Raw genomic sequence first — 7587 nt, 5'->3', positions numbered from 1 at the left:
CTCTTAGAAATCACACAGGGGATATGAAAAGAAAAAGAAGCTTGGCCAGTTGAGTAGATCATAAATTGCTCTTTGCACTGGCCTTTGCAGAGTGAGAACAGAAACTCAGTTCTGCAGTTGGTGATTGATGCATGTGGCACATTCATGAATGTGTAGTTAGGGCAGGTGGGCTGCCTGTGGGCCCCAACCCTGGATAAGAATTGGGAAATAACTTCACCTCCCCAACCTCATATGGGGGATAAATAATGAAGTTTTTATGTAAATAAAGGAAATTTTCCAGAGAAAAGAATAAAATTCAAGCCATAGGTAGTGAAAAAAATAATTTTTTAAAAGACCCCAAATAAATTTCTCAGTCTTATGTAACATTTTTAAAAATAATTTATTTTATGATACTGTGAGATTGTTTGATTCTGGTTACAGTGTGTTTGCATATATAGAGTATGTCTGTCTTACAGCTTCATACAACAAACTTTTATTTACTTTAGTAGTTCCTTTGACTGTAATTATCTAGTCACATGGAGAAGGGCCTGTAGGAGCATACTGTCAGATTTACAGTACAGCCAGAAATGAGACAAGTTGTCCACATAGAGCCTGTCTTCATTGTAAACTTGCCATGCCTGGCTGCTCTGTTTAGGGTGCCTGAACTGGAAGCAGTGTCCTGACAATAACTTCTCTGAACAAATTTTATTACCATGTCATCTTGTTAACTATCTCTCTGAATTAATCTAATTTCTTTGTGGCAGAGATGGTTAAGTTTTTGTTTTCATATGGATTAAAAAATAAATTGAATAAATGCTAAGAAAACATTTTGTAAAAAAGTTTATATTTAGTATCCACTGCCAAAAAAGACTATTTAAATAATGAATGAGGTTCACTTCCTCAGAATGTGTAAATGTCCTAACTTAGAGTTAAACTGTCAACAGCTGAAAGACAATACCATTGACATGTACCTGGCACTAGTTACTCAGGTTTATTTTTTCCTGGAAAGCTGTTTTGGGCGACAGAGTGGCGTCCGGGTTTCCCAGGTTGTTGTGCTGACAAACTGCAGTGGTGGTAAAAGCAGGGAGTCTGACAAAATCTCATTAATCATTTTAAATTAAATCCAACATTCCTTTCCAACACTGCCAAGAAGAAAGCTAACTTTTACAAATGAAAATTCCCTCTGAAAAGATTTGATATCCTGTCCTTGTTGCTCTCTAAATAAATACGTTTGACACACACACAAGAGGAAATAATACTATTTCTAACCTTAAAAAATGGCTCTGATTATCAGACACATTGAATGCCTCCAGATCCTATTTTCTTTAATGGGAGTTATAGTGAACAACAGCATCTCAGAAAATCAGAACATGTTTGTCTAGTTAGAATTTTCACATAATTATAGCAGTAGCAATTGTGAAAACGAAACAACCCCCCCAACAAACCAACCAATGACAAAACCAAAACCAATTATTCAAGTGGTCATAATAATCCAGCATCTTTCCACGCTTCTAACCAAAGCGGACAAGTTTTCCCTGTGTTCACTGGGAAAGGATTTTAAAACCAAAAAAACCCACAGTTAAATATGGAAAATTAAAAACTGAAAAATCTTTCATGTGGGAATTGGAAGTTTTCTTTGTAATATTTTACAACCCACTTCTTCTTCTTTAAGCTTGTATGAAAGAATAAGAAAGAAAATTATATTTATTACCATTGTCAGAAAACACTCTGAAATAATCTAGTAACATACAATGTAGAAACTTGTTTCTACAATTTTATCTTTGCTATAATGCCTTGGTCTTAAGTTTTCATCTGATCAGTAATATCTACAGATTTAGCTTGGTTTTATATTCAGGCAACTAAATCTGCTGTAGTACATAGTTTGGTACCATATTGCTTTTTAAACCAGAATAAAAATGTGCCTATGGGAGACAGAGAATCCTTTAAAGTCTGCCCTTTGTCTATTTTAATAGTGTTTTTAAGGTTAGAGTAGATTACCTTACAGTGGCAAAAAGCTAGTAATCGTGTTTAATGTTATTACATTTACGACTTTTTCACATATGTGAAAAAGATAAAATTAATAAATCTACATTTGATTGTCATCTGTAATTCAATAAAAGCTAAGTAAATATTACTTTTAAAATGCTTACTCCTATATAACTTAGTAACTTTTCTAAATAAAATTAATTTTTGTATTCATTATGTACTGAAAACGTTACATGGAACAAATCTAAATTCACAGACATTTTAAAATGTAGCAAATCTCACAGTAACAAACTTAAACAGAAAACCAATCCCTACCATTATGAATGGGACAATTCTTGTTAATGGATTTGAATACGTAAATACCTTGAGCTTATGTTACAGGGTGGGACTACTAGCACATTTTCCCAAGTGGACATTGCATTCTTATTTTCCAATTATTTACAGTTTACTGTTTTTCAGTGTTGAAAGATTTTTCTCCTGCTTGGTTTCAGTGAAAGGTGCTATTTTATGAAGGTTTAAGAAAGTGTGTTTATTTTTAAAGACTGAATTTGGCATACTGAGTATGAGCAGTACATGATATTACTTACTTAAATAAGGACATGATATTCCACACTGACATATGTGCTGGTTTTATCTAGATGAATGCAGAATAGTTGAGATTACATCACATCAGCATAAAACTGAAGGTACAATGCTCAGTGTTTTCGAAATTGGCCTCTGAGTATGTGTCTTGTAACTAGGCCCTTTCTCTCTCATCTACACACAAAACTCTCAATCAGTTTTACAGGTGCCTTTAGACAAAGTTTGCCAGCATGACAAGGGATATGTTATAGTTTAGTTCTGCTTTCATTTAGATTAGTCATATGCCCTCTTTGCAGTGAGGAAGTAGGTTAAATTACTCAAATGCTGATAGTCATTAATGTCTTCCCACCTTTCTTCCCAAGGCAGGCAGATTTTCTCTCAGTTCACTGGGAAAGGATCTTAAAGCAGCTTAGTTTAGCAAAAAGAACCTTGTATTAGGTATTCAGAATTCAAAATGACATACAGGAAGGAGTGGAGCATCAGTGAGGATGTAATAAATTGCATATGGCTTCTCCATGCAGAGTACTATTGCTCACACAATATGACTATAGCTTACTTGGATATTTTCACAGCCAGGTGCCAGTAACATAGCTTGCCCCTGCAGTGAAAATGTTCCCTGCTAGGGTTATGTTTGTCACCCAACTTGTAGCATGTAGGGTGTTATTTTAACAGGTGCTGAGAACCTGTAAGTCTGGTTGTAGTCATTGGGAGGTTCAGATACTTAGGATATCTGAATATTAGGTGTAAGATACTTCAGGTCAAGTACCCAAAGATTTAGACTCCCAAGAAAAGTGGAAGTTTTTCAACTAGTTCAGTTTTATAGTCCAAAGATACATTCTGGCTATTTAAACCTTGTTGATGTTTTACTGATGCTCCAAGCCCCATGAGTTTATAGCTTGAACTGTACCATCAAAGTCCAAACCTTTATATTGAAAAGATGTGTGGGAAATGGAGCAAAGAATTAACACATCTTACAGAGATTTGGTGGTGGGAGAATAAAGAAGTGTTTTTTTGAAGGAGAAAAGGTGAGAGGTGCATTTCTTCTGGGTGTGAAATCCTGGATTATAAAGAAAGGGGGGCAGATCTGAATTAAAATCAAGTGCCTAGATTCAAAATTGCCATCCTGAAAGCTCCTGCTCAGGTGCTGCTTAATCCTGGAGTTCCCTGTCTACCTCCCACCCCCTTTTTTCCCCCTGTAGCACATGTTAGTAATTCAGCTTCTGCATATTCCTGAAATTGTGTGGGGCTTGACAGGGGTAAGTAGCTCAGGATCTAGCTCACAGCTAAGTTTGTCTGGGATCTGGAAATAAGGTGTCCTCAGGTATGCTTATAGGTTCAATTTGGTTGGTGTTCTTAGTGTATATAGCAGAATCCTAGAGAAAATAAGTTGTGGTAGTCATGGTTTTCTTTAAGAAATCCTTTGAAGGAGAAGGAAGTGGTGATCCATTGCATATACAGTATAACAGCTTAGTGGTTAGAACGCTTAAAGAGTGAAACCAGGTTAATTTCCCTCCGCTACCTGAAGAGATTAAAATCGATTCCTGAAGTGTTCGTCTAATCACCAGGCTACTGGTTGTTGTTAGAGATGTTTCACTTTGCAGAAAATAATTTGAGACTCAAGGGGTGAGAGAGAGTATAAAAGGAGCATGACTTTGTGAGCTAATGTTTAAGGAACTTGCTTTGGGGGAGAGTACTGTGTTAAGTCCCTACACATCTGACTTTTTTATATTTTACACTAGATGCAGTGATGCAGGTGGAGATTAATATGCAGACAATATCCCAAACCCTTCCTACTCTTCTGGTATTATTCCACAGAGCAGACAATGTGCTTCTCTCTCTTCCCCTGGCACTGAAGTTTTCACAAATCCTTACTATATGTGGACAGAGGTAGTCCAAGCATTCCAGCCTTTTGCAGGGCTTGAGTCCAGAGGGAGCAGATCCTTCCTGCATAGTCTGGTACAAGAGACTTCCAGGAGCCTTGTCCTAGTTAAATAATCACTGAAAATTAGGATTGGAAAGAACCTCAGCAGGTCATTCAGTTCAACCCCCTTCTCAAAGCAGGACCATTCCCAACTATATCATCACAACCGAGGCTTTGTCTAGCTGGGTCTTAAAAACTGCAAAGGATGGAGATTCTGCAATCTGTCTTGGTAACCTGGTCCAGTGCTTTACTATCCTCCTAGTGAGAAAGTTTTTCCTAAGATCTAACCTGAACTTCCCTTCCTGCAACTTGAAACCAATGTGCCTTGTTCTGTCATCTGCCACCACTGAGAACAGTCTCGTTCCATCCTCTTTGTAAACACATTTCAGGTAGTAGAAGACCGCTATTAAATCCCAACCTCCCAATCTTCTTTTCTCCAAACTAAATAAAGCTCAGTTTTGTTAGCCTTTCCTCAGAAGCCATGATCCCCAGCCTTGTAACCATTTCTGTTGCCCTCTGATGGACTCTCTCCAATTTATCCACATCCCTTTGTAGTAGGGAGCCCAAAACTGGACATAGTACTCCAGGAGTGGCCTCACCAGTACTGAACAGAGGGGAATAATCACTTCCCTCAATCTGCTCGCAACACTTGTACTAATGCTGTTATGCTGTTAGCCTTCTTCACAAGGGCACACTTGTCTTACAGTGAGATTCTTGTTCACTGTAACTCCCAGGTCCTTTTCTGCAGAGCTGCTGTTTAGCCAGTAAGTTACCACCCTGTACCAGTGCATGCGATTGTTCTGTCCTAAGTGTAGGACTTGACACTTGTCCTTATTGAATGTCATGAGATTTCTTTTGGTCCAGTCCTCCAATTTGTCTATGTCATGAGACAAATGAATCCTAGCCCTACCCTCCAATGTACCTACTGCTCCCCTCAGCTTGGTGTCATCCACAAATTTGTGGTGTGTGCACTCCATCCAATCTGCCAGATCATTGATAAAGATATTAAACAAAAGTCCCTGAGGCACTCCACTTGAAACTGGCTGCCAGCTCAACACTGAGTCATTGATGATGACTTTGAGACAGATGATCCAGCCAGTTTTCTATCCATCAGTTTTCTATCCATTCATCCAACTCATACTTCCTTAGCTTGCTTGCAAGAATGTTGTGGGAGACCACACTGAAAGCCTTGCTAAGGTCAAGGTATATCAAGTCCACTGTTCTCCCTGCATCCACAGAGCCTGCCATCTCATCAGCTTGGTTAGGCATGACTTGTCCTTGGTGAATCTATGCTAACTGTTCCTAATCACCTTCTTCTCCAAGTGCTTAGAAGTGGACTCCTCCAGGTCCTGCTCTATTATTATTCCAGGGACTGAGATGAGGCTTGCCAGATACTTCTCTTTCTTAAAGATGAACACTATATTTGCCCTTTTCCAAACATCCAGGACCTCTCCTGATCGTCACAAGTTTTCAAAGATAATGGCACTGAAATACATTGGTCAACTCCCTTAGCACCTCAGGTGCATAGCAGCTTACTGAAGAGTTCCCTGCTAAGCCAAGCTGGTCTTCTGCCATACTTGCTAGTTTTCCTGTTCATCAGGGTAGTTCATGCCTGTGGCCTCAGTAAGGTTTCTTTAAAGTACACCTAGCTCTCCTGGACTCTTTTCCCTCTCAGATTTTTCTCCCAGGAGATCCCAGTACCCTGAGTGACTCTTAAGTCTAGTTTTCTGAAGTCCAGGGTCCTCACTCTATTCTTCCTTCCTTTCCTCAGGATCCTGAACTCAATCAACTCATGGTTATGTTGCCCAAATTGCCATTCCCTTCTATGTTTTCCACCAATTCTTTCCTGCTTGTGAGCATCAGGTCAAGAAGAGCATGGCCCCTAGTTGGTCCCTCCAACACCTGCACCGGGAAGTTGCCTTTAACGCTCTCCAAAAACTTCTTGGATTGCCTGTGTACTGCCATGTTGCCCTCCCAGATGTCAGGGTGACTGAAGTCTCCCATGAGAACAAGGGCCTGTGATCAGGAAACTTCTGCTAGCTATTTGAAGAAAGTCTCATTCACCTCATCCTTCTGGCCTGGTGGTCTATACTAGACAGCCACCACTGACCCTACCCCAGAGACTTTCAACAGGCCTGTTTCCAGTTTCATACTGGAGCTCTGAACAATCACATAGCTCTTTTATATGAAATACAACTCCTCCTCTTCTCCTCTGCCTGTTCTTCCTGAAGTTTATACTTATCCATGACAGTACTCCAGTAATGAGAGCTTTCCTATCAAGTCTCTGCCATTCCAATTACATCATGGTTCCGTAATTAGTTCTTCTTGCTTGTTTTTCAGGCACTGTGCATTCGTGTACAGACATCTGAGGTACCTAGAAGAATGAGATGGTCTTCCTGTTGCCCCTTCCTGCTTGTGCTTCCTCCAGACTTAGTTATGCCAGGGGACTGGAACAAGTGACAGCTGCAACAAAAGACAAGTGTAAATTAGAGATGTAAGGAACTCCTTTCACATCAGTACAAAACAGGAACAATTTCACTGGTATCAGTGGAATTATCAGAAAGGAACATCAGGCCCCACAATTTAGTTTTGGGTCCAGGAAGAAAGCTTTGCTTGATGAATCATGAATTTTCTAATTTCATTAAGATCCTTTCCTTTTATTCTCCCAAAGCAGGGCTCAGCAATGTCTGTGGAGTGAATGAATCCAGCCTGCAGACCTGTAGGGTTTTGCCTGTGCTGGGGCTGAGAAGCAAGGAGGTATGCTGAAGCCAGAAGCTGGAAGCTTTGCCTGTGCTATGGCTGCTTCTATCTACCCCCCTCTCCCCTTCCTCCTCCAATTTCTCCAAAGCTGCAGTGTGAGTGAAGCTTTCACTGGAGTGGAGCTACACTGGGGCCAGGCTGGGTGGGAGGGGAGGTGGGCTGGGGCAGAAAATGGTAGCAGCCTTGAAGGAGCTTCCAACCCTTGAGCCCCAGTGCAGCTTTCCTATGGCTGGAAAAAGTTTCTATCCAAGTTGGAAAATGGGGTGGGTGGGATGGGGCTGTGAGAAGTTGTGATAGTGCAGGTGAAAGTCCTCCACTGCTGCAGATGCACCACAGCCATCCAGCCCATGCCAGACTGG

At 40.3% G+C, this 7587-nt stretch overlaps 1 protein-coding gene across 1 annotated transcript in view; it reads right to left on the bottom strand.

Annotated features, from left to right (window-relative positions):
* Positions 1-365: 365 nt before the first annotated feature.
* The window catches only part of FBXO8 (F-box protein 8), a 48086-nt gene continuing 40864 nt past the window's right edge, over positions 366-7587 (bottom strand). Inside the window, exon 7 of the transcript XR_016440735.1 lies at positions 366-6931. The gene's annotated coding sequence lies outside the window, so the exon portion shown is untranslated. The remainder of the gene's footprint in view (positions 6932-7587) is intronic.

The sequence above is a fragment of the Crocodylus siamensis genome, chromosome 2, assembly GCF_052110815.1.
Source record: "Crocodylus siamensis isolate JL-2025a chromosome 2, ASM5211081v1, whole genome shotgun sequence".
Lineage (NCBI taxonomy): Eukaryota > Metazoa > Chordata > Crocodylia > Crocodylidae > Crocodylus > Crocodylus siamensis.
Note: the sequence above shows the minus strand (reverse complement) of the source record. Positions and strands in the feature narration are given on the sequence as shown.